This window comes from Harmonia axyridis, chromosome 1, assembly GCF_914767665.1.
Source record: "Harmonia axyridis chromosome 1, icHarAxyr1.1, whole genome shotgun sequence".
NCBI lineage: Eukaryota > Metazoa > Arthropoda > Insecta > Coleoptera > Coccinellidae > Harmonia > Harmonia axyridis.
The window spans coordinates 30,326,443-30,344,033 of record NC_059501.1 but is presented as its reverse complement, the minus strand read 5'-3'; the positions used below and the strand labels follow the sequence as shown (position 1 = coordinate 30,344,033).

The window sequence follows — 17,591 nt, the reverse complement described above, 5'->3', positions numbered from 1 at the left end:
GTAGTCAGAATTAACAATTATTTTCATATATAAAGGGTGTTCTAAAACAAAAATATAGACCAAAGTTACACTTTTTCCATGTAACACCCTATATATGAATTCAAAAATGGAATGGCAAGCTCAAATAATGATGAGTTTCTTCAGATAACTTCATAGCTTTAATGCAATGGCAGAAGATTCAAAATTAGTTTTTTTTTATTGGTAATTAATGAAGAAACCAATTGCGCCGCCTATTCACTAAATGTTTTTTCGAGCAGGCATATTAGCTACTTCCATACAGAAAAGACAATTTTAATTCTTTATTATACAGAGCAATCATATATCATATTCAAAACTTACAAATATTGGCCAAAAAGTTCCTTAATTCCGTTATTCTTAATTCAAAGCCATACCCAGTATTTGGATATATTGTTGAATGTTAAAATTAATTTGGAAACTTTCTTTATTACGTTTTCCTACATCTAAATTATATATTTTTCAGGGGTTGCGTTTTGAAACAAGAAAGTGTTTGGCCATTATTTGTAGTCAATGTTTGAATATTAATTATGATGACTCTGTATAATATATTTTTTCTGTGTAGGAGAAGGCAATATGTCTTCTCGAAAAACATTGTCCTATCGGCGGCGTAACTGGTTTCTTCCTTAATTACTCTAAGATATAGAGTGATTCGAAGAAACTCATCATTATTGGAGCTTGCCATTCCATTTTTGAATTCATATACAGGGTGTTGCACCAAAAAAAAAATAACTTTGATCTATATCTTTGTTTCTGTATCCGACCCAAAGAAATTTGGATAAGGGTCAAAATCACCTGAAAATCAACTTTGAATGATATTGTATGATATATCGTTGAATTCAGCGTTAAAAGTTATTTGGAAAAGTGTCATAAAATATACAGGTCCGTATTGAAAAAAATTAGGTTGAGGGTGGCCCAGAGAGCACGAAACGTTAGATACGAAATCTGATTACGTCAAATTGAGAACAATTTAATGTCGAATAAAAAATTCCTGTAACATTTTTTGATAATTGGAAATAAAGTGGGAAAAAAAGAAAAATCAAAATGACAGAATTTACTTTTCTTATGATATCTCAATAACCGGCCCTGATAATCTCGATTTGTTTGAAATGCTTGATAATGCTTCTATGCCTGCAACTTTTTCCCCATTTGACCGACCTTCTAACTCTTATGGTTTAAAAGTTACCAATACAATCCCATTGAAAAAGTGGCCAGCCTGTATATGAAAATAATTTCAAATTGTGTTTCTGACTACCGAACAAGATTTTCAATGTATCTCTATTTACACCCTTAAAATGAAATTCGCGTCTGTGGTATACACTCAGGTTTACATATTTTATGACAAAATGACAATTTAAAAATAAGCAACCTTTTTAAAAGTTTTTCAATATTTCAACCTGTGAAGTAGTAAATTACAGTAAATTCCCGATATTGCCTCATATATTGTGTCAACGGTGAGTTTTTCTATCCGAGTACCTTTTTTTGTTGCTTCAATTAATATAGTCCGTGTTAAATATTGCTCCCTCGCGCCAACTCGATATATACGTGTCCTCTAAACCCACACGGGATTCTCGGGTCGAAATTTGACCCCACAACGGCCAAGTTCACCGGAATTCGTCCGGAAAATCGATGACGGAAAAAGAATGGAGGAATCGCTGGATGTAACCGAAGTGGAGGCGGCAACTTTTGCGGAAAACGGAAACAGTGGAAATGACAGCCCACTTAGGAAGCGGAAAACTCCCGAGTAGATATCACAAGAATATAAACGCTGATTGGCCCTGAAGAGTGCAAGCTCGGGTAAGAGACGAATTTATCTCGCATTGAGTAATTTGGGTCAGTAATTTCGTTTCGTGCTACTGCACCGACCATCAGCCTAACTTTCCCAAATCGAGGACACTTCGCGAAAATTTGGCAAGGGACTTTTTCCAGGAAACAAGGTGCTCTAAAGTCGTCGTCTCCGCTATGAAGTTCTTTCCCTATAAACGAACTGCACTGAGTCATGAGCTCTGTCGTTCTCATTACAAGCATTTCATACATAATAACGATTTAGCGAATACGTTTGTTAATGGATAAAACATTTTTGATCTTCACATCACAGAACATCCTTGAGTGAAAATTATTGCATTGTTCAACTTAATTTGGATCGATGACTAAGTCCAATCAGTTTGGCGAATTTTACTTGAAATTTTTGAAATAAATTTAATATTTCTCGATATTGTAAACCGAACAATGCTCTGGAAAGGTATTTTATGGTCAACAGATAATCCGATTATTGAAACAAGATTTATTACATTTAACACATTTCTCAAGAGATGCATCGAAGTAGATAATTTGATATTTGCCCAAAAATATTCAAAATCATATCAGTAGAATACGCATTTTAAAATTTTTTGGGCGTTGCAAAAATTACAAAAATTACAGACTCAATTGATTTGAGAAAATGGTATGAAATTTAAAAAAAGACAGATGATTCGATTAGAGTATAGAAGACAGTTGTTTTAAACTTCTTCTTCAGGAATAAGAAACTTGAGAAATGAAAATACCCTGATTTTGATAAGAATCTGTTTCATTGTTATGAATACTTTATTAGGGTCTATGGTCTATTAGTTTTCATTCATAGTCGTTTTATTCATTATTATCAATAATAGATAAACCTTTGGTTCCTTTGAAAAAAAAATAAATATAACATATCTGAAATGTTCACAGTTTACGTGGAATGTATAGAATTCAAAAATCGAATAAAAGATATACGTACTTCCCTTCACCGATCAGAGCTTTTTTCGGAAACTACGTGAGATATTTGCGTTGAGTTTGGTACAAAAATCTGTTGTGATACCGCATTTATTTTCCAAGCTGAGATTCCAATCCATGAAATCTTAAGGCAAAAAATTAAGCAATCAAATTTCGAAAAATTTATATCTAGATATAGAAATTGACTACTCAAAATTATCTAATTTCGATAGTGCAATGAATATAATCTGTTTCACCAAAATGACCTAGATACATTATTTTCGGAATTATGTTTACAATATTTCCCTACAGCTTCTTCTTCTTCTTCTCGTGCCGTATCCTCATTGGACGTTGGCGATTACTATGGCCCATCTGATCTTATTTGCTGCTTATATCTTTATATTATAATTTCATTCATCGATATCTTTAATTCATGGCGCTGTGCCAGTAATCTCGCCTCCGCAGGTTCGATTACGAAGAGATTGAATGTTTTTTTTTTCTTTCGAAGAAAATAAACCATTCTGTAGAAATTGCCTTACCTATGTTTTTTTTTTGTAGGTATATTAAAAATTTGATAAATTTGTCTGTAAATTTCTGCTAATTTCGATATATACATTCACTTCAATGAACAAAAGATTATCAAAATTCTCGAATTGATATCCTCACAATGTGCTCAAGTTATATCAATGTATATTTGAAAGATTTTTCAAAGTAATTTGAACTCGTAGTCCTCTAGCGGAACCCCACTATCTTCTATGTTTTTTAGGCATAAATGTTCTTGAGAATGGAATATATACCTGTGTATATATAGAGATATTACCAAAATGAGATTTTTTTTCATTTCCTCTCTGTCCACCTAATTAGAATTAAATTTTCAAATAAAAAGTCGGGCCTATTTGATTATGCTCAATTATTTCTCAGCTCCTAATGATGTGAACGAAAATGAATTCATCGCCTCCTTCGGTAATTATTTTGGTCGCATAATTTATTCATCGGAAGTCGCCATTGGTGAGAGTACCACCCTTCTTCGAACGCCATTGGTTGCCCAATGGCCGGAAGTCGAGATAAAGTGGAGTGAAGAACAATAGGCCCGACTCTGAAAAACTCGAATCGAGTGTGGTACAATTTTCAGCTCTGGGAGTTATCGAAATCAGATGAAATCGATAATTCAAGACATTGTCTTGAGCAAAGAGCAAATTGCGTTCAATGACTCACTTTTTGGCAGATGATAGATAATAATAATATTCACACTATTCATGCTTTCAGCTGTTGTATTCACCAATTTTTTTTTCTAGTGTTAAATACTTGCATGTCCTCAATAAAGCAATATAATTCTTGAAAATAAAATTCCTTGCAAAGTAATAAATCTGATAAATATATGTAATTGAAGTTGTCTTATTCGATTCCATAATTATTCTCATTCTTGTATTCTATATTTTCTGTCATTTTTCGATGGAACAATCGTATTTTAGGTGAATGGTCCAAATGAAGACTGTTGTCGTAATTCAAAGATCAATTTGTATTCTCATTGATCAGTTGTAAAATAATTATTTCTCTAATTCTGTGGTTATTCCGTTCATTCTTCCACATCTTGTAGAACAAAACCGTGCGAGAATATATCAGAAACGCACAGTTTTCATGGTTATATTTTATTATTCTATGTTGGTACTCCGAACTTTCCGCCACGGCTTTATCTGTCAATTCATCAATTTGCCTTACAAAAATCAGTTCTGCCAACCAACATTTTTCAATGCAAAAATCACTAAAATATATTTATGGAAATATTTCACTAATTTCAATGGAAATGCAATGAATTAGAGAAAATAATGTATAATACTCGTACAGAAGGCTCATTCTACCACTCGTTCATTCCAAAACTCGCCACTACGTGGCTCGTTTTTGAATTTTGAACTCGTGGAAGAATATCAATGCCTTCTGCACTTGTATTATAAATAACTATTCTCTATTTTAGTATCGTAATAAGTCTGGTGGAGTTAAATCGATTTCGTCGGACATCATTCACGAATTCAATGCGTAATTATAAATTATTTCAAAATTCTAAACGCACGATTCAAATTCAAATTCCGTAATCTGTCAATTTTCGTAACAGTCACACCAAATGCCAAGATACAATACAAAAATCACTAGGATGTGTTATCTGAATTTTTCATTAAATTTCGATAGTATCTCAAAAATCTTGACTAAAATAGAGAAAATATCGCCTAATACTCGTTGCAGAAGGCAATTCCAACACTCAAGCGTTCAAAAACCCGCTCCTTCGTCATTTGTGTTGGAATAGAATCCCATTCTGCAACTTGTTTTAGAATCAATTTTTAAATACAGAAGAAATAACAGAGTCCCTAAAATTGTACCCTGCAGAACCCCACAGCCTTCTTGGTTTTTTTCAATTATAATGTTTTCAGAATGGAATATATATATATATAGAAATTCTACCAAAATAAGGCCACGCTCGATAAGAATAAACCGTATAAGGGCCCGCCATTAACCTTACACCCTGTCTAATGACTTCCTGAAGGAGTAATGGATATCTAGATGTAATGAGTGCCGGCGACCGACGCCGCGTGCTTGATTAATTATTACCATCTTTGCCGACGCCGGGCGTCGCAGCACGCCCTTTCATATCACTTTCTCGCGGCCTCCATCCATTAATGCGCCTCGTCATTTCGCGTGCGCTTGCTGCAGCAGGATATCCTTTATGAAAGCTTCCATTTGGCCCCGTGAATTTTTTCCGGGATTTTTTTTATTGTTTTCTAGGCTCTCGACTGCTTGCAGAACGTCATGCGAGGAAGAATTACGAATATTCTCCCATTAAATGTCGAATTCGCGAGGTCTTTTCGAAAGAAAAAAACAACAAGTATTGGGCGTCAAGTGTGCATGCAATGTATTGCGTACTACACAGTTTTTCATCAGGTTTTTTGATTGTTTATGCATTGTCCAGATTTCGTGATATTCTTTTTCATTTTTATGGCAGTGTTTGAAATAATGTTATCACAAACATTCTTTAAATATATCTGAACCTTTGATTTAATCTCAATATAAATTAATTATATTATATAATTTTCTATATTTCAGTTTTGTAATGTACTAAAGTACTAAAAACAGTGTTGTAATGACCTCATTACAGCATTGTTTTCAGTTATATTTTTCGTTTTGTGGTTGTCTACACTGACTACCGATCTTATCAAATTTCAACACACCTCAATTGTCAATATGATATAATTTAGATATATGTAGTGAAATGATTTGCAACATTATTCACAATTTCTCTTAATTCTGGTGGTGTTAAATCGATTTCGTCAGACATAATTCACGAATTTAATGCGTAATTATAAATTATTTGAAAATTTGAAACGTACGATTCAAACTAAAGGAGAAACTCAATTTTTATTCACCATTTTGCACATTTGTAGGTGTATGTTCTCGAATAGCTTCAAGAATTCCAATTTTAAGGGCTGGAATCGATTTTTCACGTGGCCCCAAAAAAAAGTCTATAGTCGTTAAATCACGAGATCTTGGTGGCTAAATGTAATGACTTTTTTTTGAACTAACATGGCCAAGAAAGTGCTTCATGACGACCCAATAGTCATTTTTATGTAGTTTTGGAAACTGTGACCGCAAAATTTTAACCATTTTTCTAGCAAATTTTAACAATTCCAATGCGTTGTTGAAGAGTGTATCCTTTCATTCTGAGTAATGGCGTAGTTTTTACTTGTTTTAATGTATTATTCGGGAAATTAGTCTCGTCATGCGCCTCTAGTATCTCTGATATTATTGTGAAAAATTGTGAAACGTCAAGTCAAGGGTTTTATTCAATCTTCTTCTATTAATATCTCTGATATTAGTAGAAATAACATTTAATAGTTATTTATGCTACAAGTGCAAAAAGTGAATTTTCAATTTCACGTCGAGTGCAATAAACAATTTTTGCACGAGTTGCATACAACATTTTTTCTACGTTCACGCAAAAAATGATTTATTGAGGTGCGGCACTAGGTGTAGAAAAATGAAAAGCGCAACTTGAATACTTTATTATTGATATCGATTTGCATTGAAACAGGAACTAATACGTTACGAACAATTTAACTCAAACTTCATTTTTACCCTCAATGTTGAAAGTGAATGATTAATTGGTGACAGCACGTTGAAGTAGAATGACAGATGAGTGCAATAAAAACTTTATTGCACTAGTGCAATAAAGAACTTCTTTTTCCACTAAATATAGTTCAATAAAGTTTTGCTTTTTGCATGAATGTAGAAAAAACATTTTATCAACATTTTTCTATAATGATCCATGTTGAGATGTTTTAATTTTTATTTTCATTATGATATAACAGGGATCATTAAAGATAAAATTTGAAAAAATTTTCAGAATGATATTTTTTAATACTCAAAACAGTCGTTGTATTATAAAATCGAAGATACTTCCGATCCTCCCATGCAACAGCCGCCACAATGACTGAAAGACTTGTATTACACCAGAAATGCCACCAAACCGCTATTTTCACCGGAGCAGGGCTCGCATTACCTTGTCGTCTGCGAAACTGATACCCTCCACCTTTTTTTCGTTGTTGTTCTGTCCCTTCCCTGGGAATTTCCGAATATCTCAGCAGGGTGGAATTCAGATACGTAGAGGTTCGACTATATCACTCTTGGGGTGGAGGTGTGATATTAACTGATGGTTGAATATTCAATTTCCCTATTGAAATTGTGTATTCATGGGAGTCTGTCAGCATTCAACATTCGGCGGATGAAAGGATTTAGAACGAAGACGGAGTCATTGAATGAACGTCAAATTCCGGGCCATTTTTCCTGAAGAGGTTAAAATCCAATGTGGCATTGCTGTTTTTCAATTTGGAATAATCCTGCGAAGTCATTTTCAATATTATTGTGGCATTGGAAGTTTGGTATGCTCATTATTACCTATATCAGGAATAAAGAGTAGTAATTTATATTAGTCATTAGTTGCAATGTACCTTTAACGCTTCATCTCGACAAAGTATAATAATATGTGTTTTTCAACGGAAAGTTTTGGAATAGTTTTGATTTGTTTGATTTCATATGTTTTTGGGGTGCTGAATCCGAATCTGAGGTTTGCCACCGAAATTTCTTGACGGAACATCGAGAAAAATGCAAGAAAAGGTAATTTTTTGCATATAATTCGGAAAATATGCATTTTCTCTATTTCAGTATCGTAATAAGTTCATTACAGTACTAAAAACAGTGCTCTAATGAACTCATTACAGAATTGTTTTCAGTTATATTTTTCGTTTTGTGGTTGTCTACACTGACTTCTGATCCTATCAAATTTCAACTCACGTCAATTGTCAATATGATATAATTTGGATATAGTGAAATGATTTGCAACATTATTCGCAATTTCTCTTAATTCTGGTGGTGTTAAATCGATTTCGTCAGACATAATTCACGAATTTAATGCGTAATTATAAATTATTTCAAAATTCGAAACGTACGATTCAAATTCATATTCCGTAATCTGTCGATTTTCGTAACAGTCACACCAACTGCCAAGATACAATACAAAAGTCACCAAGATGTATAATCTGAATTTTTCATCGAATTTCGACAATATTTCACAAAACTTGACTGAAATAGAGAAAATATCGTCTAAGACGCGTTGCAGAAGGCAATTCCAACTCTGATACGTTCGAAAACTCGCTCCTTCGCCACTCGTTTTCGAATTTCGCATTCGTTTTGGAATAGAATCCCATTCTGCAACTTCTTTTAGAATATACTATCAAAATCTGAGTAAGTAGAAAAGATTTCCAGAATATTTCCAATCAATCCAAATTAATATGTGATATTTTCTGTAATTCTAGACAGAAATATCACGAAGGATTTCCGTTGTCACACGAAAAATAAAAGTCTCAAAAGATGATTTTAAATTTTAATCCTATTGGTGTTAGATTTCCTAAAATCCGCATTTTCGTCTAATCTTCTTCGATCTGTCGCCAAGGCGAGTGTCAAAGTGTCAGGTGGAGGTGATTATTAAGTTAAAGCCTTAATAAGATCGGTCAGCTGTGAATCTTTCAGCCAATGTTTTAATTTCTTTCTTCGCATTGGGACGTCGGTCGTTTAGATGCGATAAGATTTAAAATACCCGTGAGAAGCCACGGGAGGCTCGAAATAAATCTCGGCCAGGCTTTTTAATCCAGGCGTACAACGACTCCAGTTAGCGGATCAGAATTATGGCCCGCACTATCCTGGAAGATTCATGCACTCCTTCCAGGCTTAATTGCGGTACGGAATAGCTCAAAACTTTCCCAATTTGAATATTTATACACCTCGCTTACAATTTCGAAGATTAGCGGCTTTGGAAATAATTACATCTGATGGGAATTCCTCTTTTTCGATCCCTATTTATGACACTCTTGATCTACAAATAACGTAGCTGAAATACAAAAAAATTAAAACTAGTTTTTGCGATTAATAAGCCATTTTCGTAATGAGTTCATTACAGTACTAAAAACAGTGCAATTTCTTTTAATTCTGGTGGTGTTAAATCGATTTCGTCAGATATAATTCACGAATTTAATGCGTAATTATAAATTATTTCAAAATTCGAAACGTACGATTCAAATTCATATTCCGTATTCTGTCAATTTTCGTAACAGTCACACCAATGGCCAAGATGCATTACAAAAGTCACTAGGATGTATAATCGGAATTTTTCATTGAATTTTGACAATATTTCACAAAACTTGACTGAAATAGAGAAAATACGTCTAATACTCGTTGTAGAAGGTAATTCCAAAACTTATGCTTTCGCATTCGTTTTGGATTAGAAGCACATCCTGCAACTTAGAATATACTATTAAAATCTGAGTAAGTAGTAAAGAATTCCAGAATATTCCAGAATCTGTCAATTTTCGTAACAATCACACCAACTGCCAAGATACAATACAAAAGTCACCAGGACGTTATAATCTGAAATTTTTATTGAAACAAAGAACTCATTCAGAAAAAATCGAATTTTCATTGATTCTCTCTCAAACCCAAATCACGATACAATCTTATCCCGGAAATTTTTTAACGAAGTAATCTATCCCAGTATCTTCATTTGAATCGTGAATTATGAACGCTGTCATACGTGGGTGGTTTGGACACATGGGAATATATCTATCCGCTATGTTATATTCTTTGTTAGGAATCATTTCATAATGTATATCGCCTTCGGCTATTAAGGCACGAAAATTCTACGTGAAGGCCAGAGGCAATACCGAAAAATATAAATCTTTCAGTCAAATGTCTTAATAAGAAAAATTGTGCCTTCGGATTTGATTATTGTTGACTTAGACTCGAGAATATATCTTGAGGAAATGTTGTAATAGTCTCGGTTTTGTTTGGCGTGATGTACCGATTCGAAGGAAAGAAGGGAAGACTTTTATCCTTGAAATCTCATAAAGACAAAATTGTAAAAGAAAAGCAACATTTATTCAACACAGATATAGATAAATAGTTACTGCAAATTATAAAAAATTCATAAATTCCTCTCAACCTGAGAGTAAGATCAAAAACTCCTTCTGTAAAATCGAATTCAAAATATTCTCCACTCGATTACTTACATTTTCTAAAGCTCCTACTACGAGTACTTGTTCCATAGTTTCCTTGCAACCAGCTTACATCATCAGAAATCCAACAACCTGTTCAATCCTCGATGGGATAGAGATATCATGACTGAATTTATCTGATCGAATTTCTACTGCTAATTCATTTCCTTCCACCTTCACACAATAGCATTTCCTGCCTAGCCAGTCTGACTTCCAAACGCCATCATTAGAGTATATCAGATTGGAAACAATCAGCCGCAATAGTTTGTTCTATTCTATTTCGTCGAATTACTTGCTCTATAGCGGAAGTCACGAATGCATCGAACAAAAGATGAATTGGAAAGAAATCAGGGAAAGTTCAAGCACTACTTAATAACTGGGTTTTGGAATCGTTCTCTGATTTAGAATCGTGACGAATCAATAAATTTTTGCAGGGTCATCAAAATAAACAGTACTTCCGATTCTTTTTTATCCAAAGAAGTGAAAAATGCAAATGATTTGATGGAAGCTCATCTTCTGGTTTCAATCGAGCTTCAAAGAAGACTGCTCATTACATTCTTTTGCCTGCATTCTCACATTCTAAAGTAAAAACATAATCAAATATGACAAAAATTACCCTTGAGCGATATATTTCATTTGTTGTCCAGTACAGAGAACTCTTATTTTCATTAATTATCCTGTTACATAGTGCCAAAAAATCATTTCGTATCATATTCCCAAAATTCTCAGATTTGTAATGTTTTTCGGAATCGTCATCGTCATAAGTATGATCATAGGAAAGCAGGATAAATAAGTTTTGATAGTAAAACAGTTGTTTGTAATCCTATAACTTCAGAGCTTACAACTATGAGAAACTCTGTTGCTCAAATACTTCTCTCTAAGAAGCGATAAATAACAAATCACTCTAGTATCAAGGCAATTTAGCAAGCCACAAATATTTGAAAACAATGATATAATCAGTCCTATTCTGTAACTTCAAATCGAATAGAGATGGTATAGATCGAATAGAAATGCATCGGAATCGTTTCGAATTGGTATTCTGTAACTCAAGTATAATTACTATGGATACCAATTGCAAATAACATGACGTGATATAGAAATATTGAAGAAGAATTAGATACAGAATACCAAATTTGAATGCAATAGAAGTCAAACATTCCGATTTTTCGATTACGATCCAATTCGTTCGTTTCTATTCGATTTACAGAATAAGGCTGAATACCTCTCAAAACTCATTGAATATTAAACTGCATCTAGTACGACATACCAAAGCTCACCTTAGAGATTCAACAGTAATCATTAGTAGGACTAATAAGGATGAAGTTATGCATGCAGACGACTCAGAGACCAGGTTTCTGAATTCCTGTTATGATTTATTCACGTTCGTTTCGACTTATACCATTCACGGGATTGTGAGGCAATCAGAAACACCTCATCATTCTCAGTTATTCAATTACATCTTCCAACCTCATTCCAATTGCTCTCATTATATCAATGCAATAATTCATTCATTATATCAACATGAAAGAAGTTGAGATTTATTTCGCTTTCCGCTTTTTGCTTTCTCAGTCGAATCCAAGTATGCACGCAAAAGAAAAATACATCCAACTCAAAAGAAAAACCGGCATAAATAACTAACGAGCCTAAGAAATTATCAAAGGCACCAGCTGAAAAAGGCCCTTCGCGTTAAAGGTACATCGTTTCAGCGGCTTCCCATTGAATGCGTTGGGCGAAATTTCAATACTAACGATCAAATAAAAACTCTTCGAAAACAGCTCCACTTCAAACGACCACCAGGTCTTTTTATCTCAACTAGAAAGCCGATTAATACAAGATTACTTCCTTTGCGGGCCGCTTCCAAGGCGCAGCCTCGAGTGACACAATAAATAATGTCTCGTTAATTTCTCATTTGGAATTGCCTCATTTTTACGACAATCATTAGGAGGAGGCATCTGGTATCGGGTCTTCTAAGAAGATGTTCCTACTTCCATTTCGTCAGCGATAGCTCACGATAAACAATCGACTGTTGGCGCTGTTCGAGGTGGTCTTTTACGGCCCGGGACACTAAAATCAGCCCTCAAGTGGCATACTAGAGATAACGACGAGGATTGTATGTGTGCTCACTGTCAATTCACTAAATAGTTAGCACTGTTTGAAATATCTTCTTCAGGTTATCCTGAAATTCTATTTGGTTGTTCGGGGTTAAAAATACATTAGGATAGGGGACATAAAATAGGTGGAATTGGGTAAATACCATTCTTGGCACCAGTCTAGCATTTGATAAAGTTAACGCTAATGTCCTTTCGATTTCTTTATCTCACGGGAAGCCATAAATCTGAGGAAATGGTTCCACGAATTTATCGTTGGAGAACAATAGTTTTTCATTTGGAAGGAGGATATTTAGTATTTCAGGACGTCTGACTTTGATAAATACTACATCTACTAATAACCAAATCCCTCAGGGTTAACTGCTGCTCCGATGGCATGTTCGTACCGTGGAATTGAATAGAAGTCTAAGATGAAATATTTTCGCAGAATTCACTGTTTTTATAGAAAAGTATAATTATCGTTGTTTTACGAATATATAAATAGAAGGAAGTATAATTTATCAACTAAAGAAAGGAGATGATTAATGGAATCAACAACAATATGATATAAAATAAAATGTTCTAAAAGAATGAGTCATTTGAAGGAGTCGCTTAGGTACGTATCATAGAATAATAAACATAGATACTCGATATTTACATGTCCCCAACAAGGTTGGATTACGTTGTCGGATCGGATTGTAATATATTTTCTCTAATTCTGTGGTTATTCCGTTCATTCTTCCACATCTTGTATAACAAAATCGTGCGAGAATATATCAGAAACGCACAGTTTTCATGGTTATATTTTATTATTCTATGTTGGCAATCCGAACTTTCCGCTACGGCTTTATCTGTCAATTCATCAAATTGCCTTAAAGAAATCAGTTCTGCCAACCAACATTTTTCAATGCAATAATCACTAAATTATATTTATGGAAATATTTCATTAATTTCAATGAAAATGCAATGAATTAGAGAAAATAATGTATAATACTCATACAGAAGGCTCATTCTACCACTCGTTCATTCCAAAACTCGCCACTTCGTGGCTCGTTTTTGAATTTTGAACTCGTGGAAGAATATCAATGCCTTCTGCACTTGTATTATAAATAACTATTCAAATCCACAATTTTACTATATCGTTATGAATGTATATTATATTGAATGAAATATATTTTTTGAGTCATTCCCGATAAAAATTTGAAAATTTGGAAGCTTATATTTTTCCTAATTGTCGAATTTATAATAAGCATAATATTTATTATTTTCTGTATCTACCTGCTGAAATCCAAGGTTTGGCAACTTTTGCTCTCCTAGTGTCATCGGTTGTTTCACGTTTTTTGGTGCGCTTGAAGTTTGTTTTCTGAATCTCTGATATATTTAGATATTTATTTCAATCTATTTCGAGTAAATATGAAACGTTGATTCACTATGGGACCTAAGAAGTGCATTCTCTGTAGAGAAACTCGCGAATTGAGTGAAATATCGTATCACTGATACGTTTTCATTTCCGCGCGCTTCATGTCAAATTTGATAGTTGATGTTGGGAACAAAATTTGCTTACTAAAAATAACATAAGCTCCGTCTATCTATGTTTATTACACTGAGGTACGTACTCAAAATAAAATAAGCAAAACACTGACGTGAACAGTTTCTGAACGTTCATTGGCAACTTCGGAGGTTATGCATCATAACACACGCTTCTAAGCCACAATGATCTAATTTCTTTAGTGACCATTCCTACTTGACACTATTATTTTCCTAATTTTGCAATGTGTATGTCTTCATATATTCAAAATTGATTTGAAAGCATCTTGCTCTAAAACAAAGAGAATCGAGTCAGATCAAGACCTGACCATTACTCATGCAATCGATGCTTGTTCCTCATCCATGAAAATTCTGGAAAACTATTATCGCGGTTGCATCCTCGAAATCAATCTTTGAAAACCCTTTCCCCAGAGTCTATCCGTCTAGACTGCTGTATGTCACAATATACAGTTTAAGATAATGATCGGACGATGTAGTCGGTCTTCAGAACAAACTTCCCGACTTCCAACAAAGATCAGCGTAGGTAGACCCTTGACCTCTCACATCATCCTCCGTCATCGGTTTTCCTAGGGATCGTATTGTTTCCCAAGCTTTATGTGAGACCGTCTTATGACCAAATAAAAAAAATCGTCGATCGAACACAATGTTCACTTCATTTAACTTTATGCAAAGGGTATACTGTTTCAGCCTATGGATGTTATACAAGCCGCGAGCCGAACTGAACTTCTAATCGAATCAAACTATATCAACGAACTGGGAGATGGCGAAGTCATCTTGATTTATGTGAAAGACTAAACTTCGAGAGCAGTGGCGTGGTGGTTTAATTAATGAAGGATTCGCAGGATATCACGTTCTATACAAACGTTATTCATAAGAATATTTTGCTAATGACGTTCCGCTCTTGGTAACGGCTTGTGTGTAATGGTACAGATGGTTGATTGTAATTAGTTCTGTAAACTGTATTTATATCATGTTAATCTTCTACAGGAACACCGTCGAGGCAGCGGCCAACTTATCAATGAAATTATGTATCTACTCCGAACGACATCATCATTAAAACTGCTCAAATTATTGACATCGTATTCAGCTCAACTCATTTCATAATTTTTCAAATATGCTTCACCTACTAATTTATTTAAATACAAGCACAAGGAAGTCCTCGATTTGTTATAAATCGATAATGACAACCTGGTATGAGATTAACTCTCACATTTTATTAGGTGTACAATTTTTCTTCCGCCGTTTTGCAAGAGATGTTTGTAGCGGTAAGTGGTAGTCGAAATAAATAGATCGAAGATGTCATACAATAAGCTTAGGTATTTGTAAACATTACGCCATCGAAATATTAGTCGATTTATGTCTGCATCATAAAGTTATTTTCGATTAAACATGTCAGTTTACCAACCAAATTCTCGTCATTTGTGGGAGGTTTTGATTTTCTGCTTCAATATCTACGGCTGAGGCCCATCCAATGCTCTCAAATACCTATGGTGAGGCCGCTATTAGTGAAAAAAACGTGCCGAGAGTTGTTTCAACGCTTCAGTAACGGTGATTTTGAAATCGTAGACTAGCATGGCGATGGAAGAGCGAAGGTTTTCAAAGATGAAGAATTTGAGGCATTACTTGATCAAGACTCATTTCAAATGCAACAATAATTGGCAGGATCATTGGGAGTGACGCAACATGTCATTTCAAAACGCCTGAAAGTCATGGGAATGATTCAGAAACTAGGAAATTGGGTGCCGTACGAGTTGAAGCCGAGAAATGTTGAACGGCGTTTGTTTGCTTGTAAACAGCTGCTTGCAAGGCATAGACGGAAGGGATTTCTGCCTCGCATTGAGACTGGAGACGAAAAATGGATTCATTACGATAATCTCAAGCGCAGGAAATCTTGGGGATATCCCGGCCATGCTTCCACGTCGACAGCCCAACCGAATATTCACGATTCCAAGGTCATTCTCAGTATTTGATGGGACCAACTTGGCGTAGTGTGTTATGGGTTATTAAAACCGACAATCGTTATCGAACGCAATTAATGCGTTTAAGCCGAACATTGAAAAACAAGCGGCCGCAATACAACGAGAGACATGATAAAGTGATTTGCGAAAGTGGTCAAGAAAGACACACTTGGAAACGTTGAAATGGGAAGTGCTACCCCACCCCGTATTTTTCAGACGTTGCTCCCGCGGACTATCACTTGTTTCGATTAATGGCACATGGCCTGGCTGACCAGCATTTTCGGTGTTATGAAGAAGTAAAAAATTGGATCGATTCGTGGATCGCTTCGAAAGATGACCAGTTTTTTCAACGCGGGATTCGTACGCTGCCCGAAAGTTGGGAGAAAGTAGTGGCCAGCGATGGAGAATACTTTGAATCATAAATGTTTTTAAAATAAAGCCTCGAATTTCGGAAAAAACGGAGGTATCAAAGTTGTATACCTATGTAGTATAGTTTCAATCTCCTCGTGCAAAAGCAACAACTAAGCTTCTTCAATTCGTCAAAGAGTATTTCTTCAAAGTCCTTCAATCATGTAGATATCAGTTCTTTCATTATGATTTTACACAGTTCATAGCTAAACTTGAATCTTAATTTACAATCCGATTAATTGAACATAAAATTTATTCAATTAGAGCATTGTTTCAATCAACAATAGGTGAACAAACGTTTGGTTTATCACTTTTATTGAACAGTGATTCGGAAACAATATGAACCATCATTTTAAAGTAAATTGTATGTTCTTATTGGGTTTTTATTTATCAATCAGCATCTGTGAGGTATGTCTATACTAATTTACTTATTTCACTAATTGAAAGTTTATGATTGTTGAACTCAAATAGTGTTTGAAGAAAAAGGACCCTACATAATTCTAGAGTCAGTCAGACTAAAACACAAATATTTTCATTTCGGCTTTATCTAGAGAGTAAAATCCCAGAAGGAAACCTGATGATGAGCTCGGTGATCTGGAAAAGTGTTTGGAAACCATAAATATTCCTTTCAAAGGTTACACGATGAGGAGTATCGAATTATCAACCAGTTTCGGAATCTTTCTCACACCGATATTCCGATCCCATCAGCTGGGAACTTTGTTTATACCACAGATTTCCTGTTTCTCTATGAAATATTCCTGGATTCCGGGTGCCTTAAGTTTGTGTTCCGGCACGAAGCGAGGGAGTTCTCTCTGATTCATCTTAGGCGGCTAATGGCACTGTTTACTTTTTGCCTCGCTGTCGCCATAATTTGTTCACGTCGTCGTGGGGATTAAATTGAATAAGCATGTTTTAATGCAAAGGCGGAAATAATACATTCACAATCTCTTCATATGTGGTAAATAAACAGGAAATGGAATCAGTGGGCTGGGGAATTCGTCCATTCTTCCATTGGCCCTAACATTTCCAGCAACCGCAAAGGCAGACCGCAGAAAAATGGCCGACGATTATTGTTCCAATTATATTGTAATTGAGTGGGTTCGGATTTGAACCACTTCTTTTCGGTTATGTGTGCTATTAGTATAAATATCATATTTTTCTTTGTGTGGAACAACGCGAGATTTAAATTATAATACAAACTTTTTGATTTCATGTTTTCATATAATTCGTGATAACATAGAATTTCTGAATTATAT

General features: G+C 34.7%; 1 protein-coding gene across 1 annotated transcript in view; it reads left to right on the top strand.

Annotated features, from left to right (window-relative positions):
- LOC123670557 overlaps positions 1–17,591 on the top strand; it is a 77,479-nt gene that overhangs the window by 42,315 nt on the left and 17,573 nt on the right. The window lies entirely within an intron of this gene.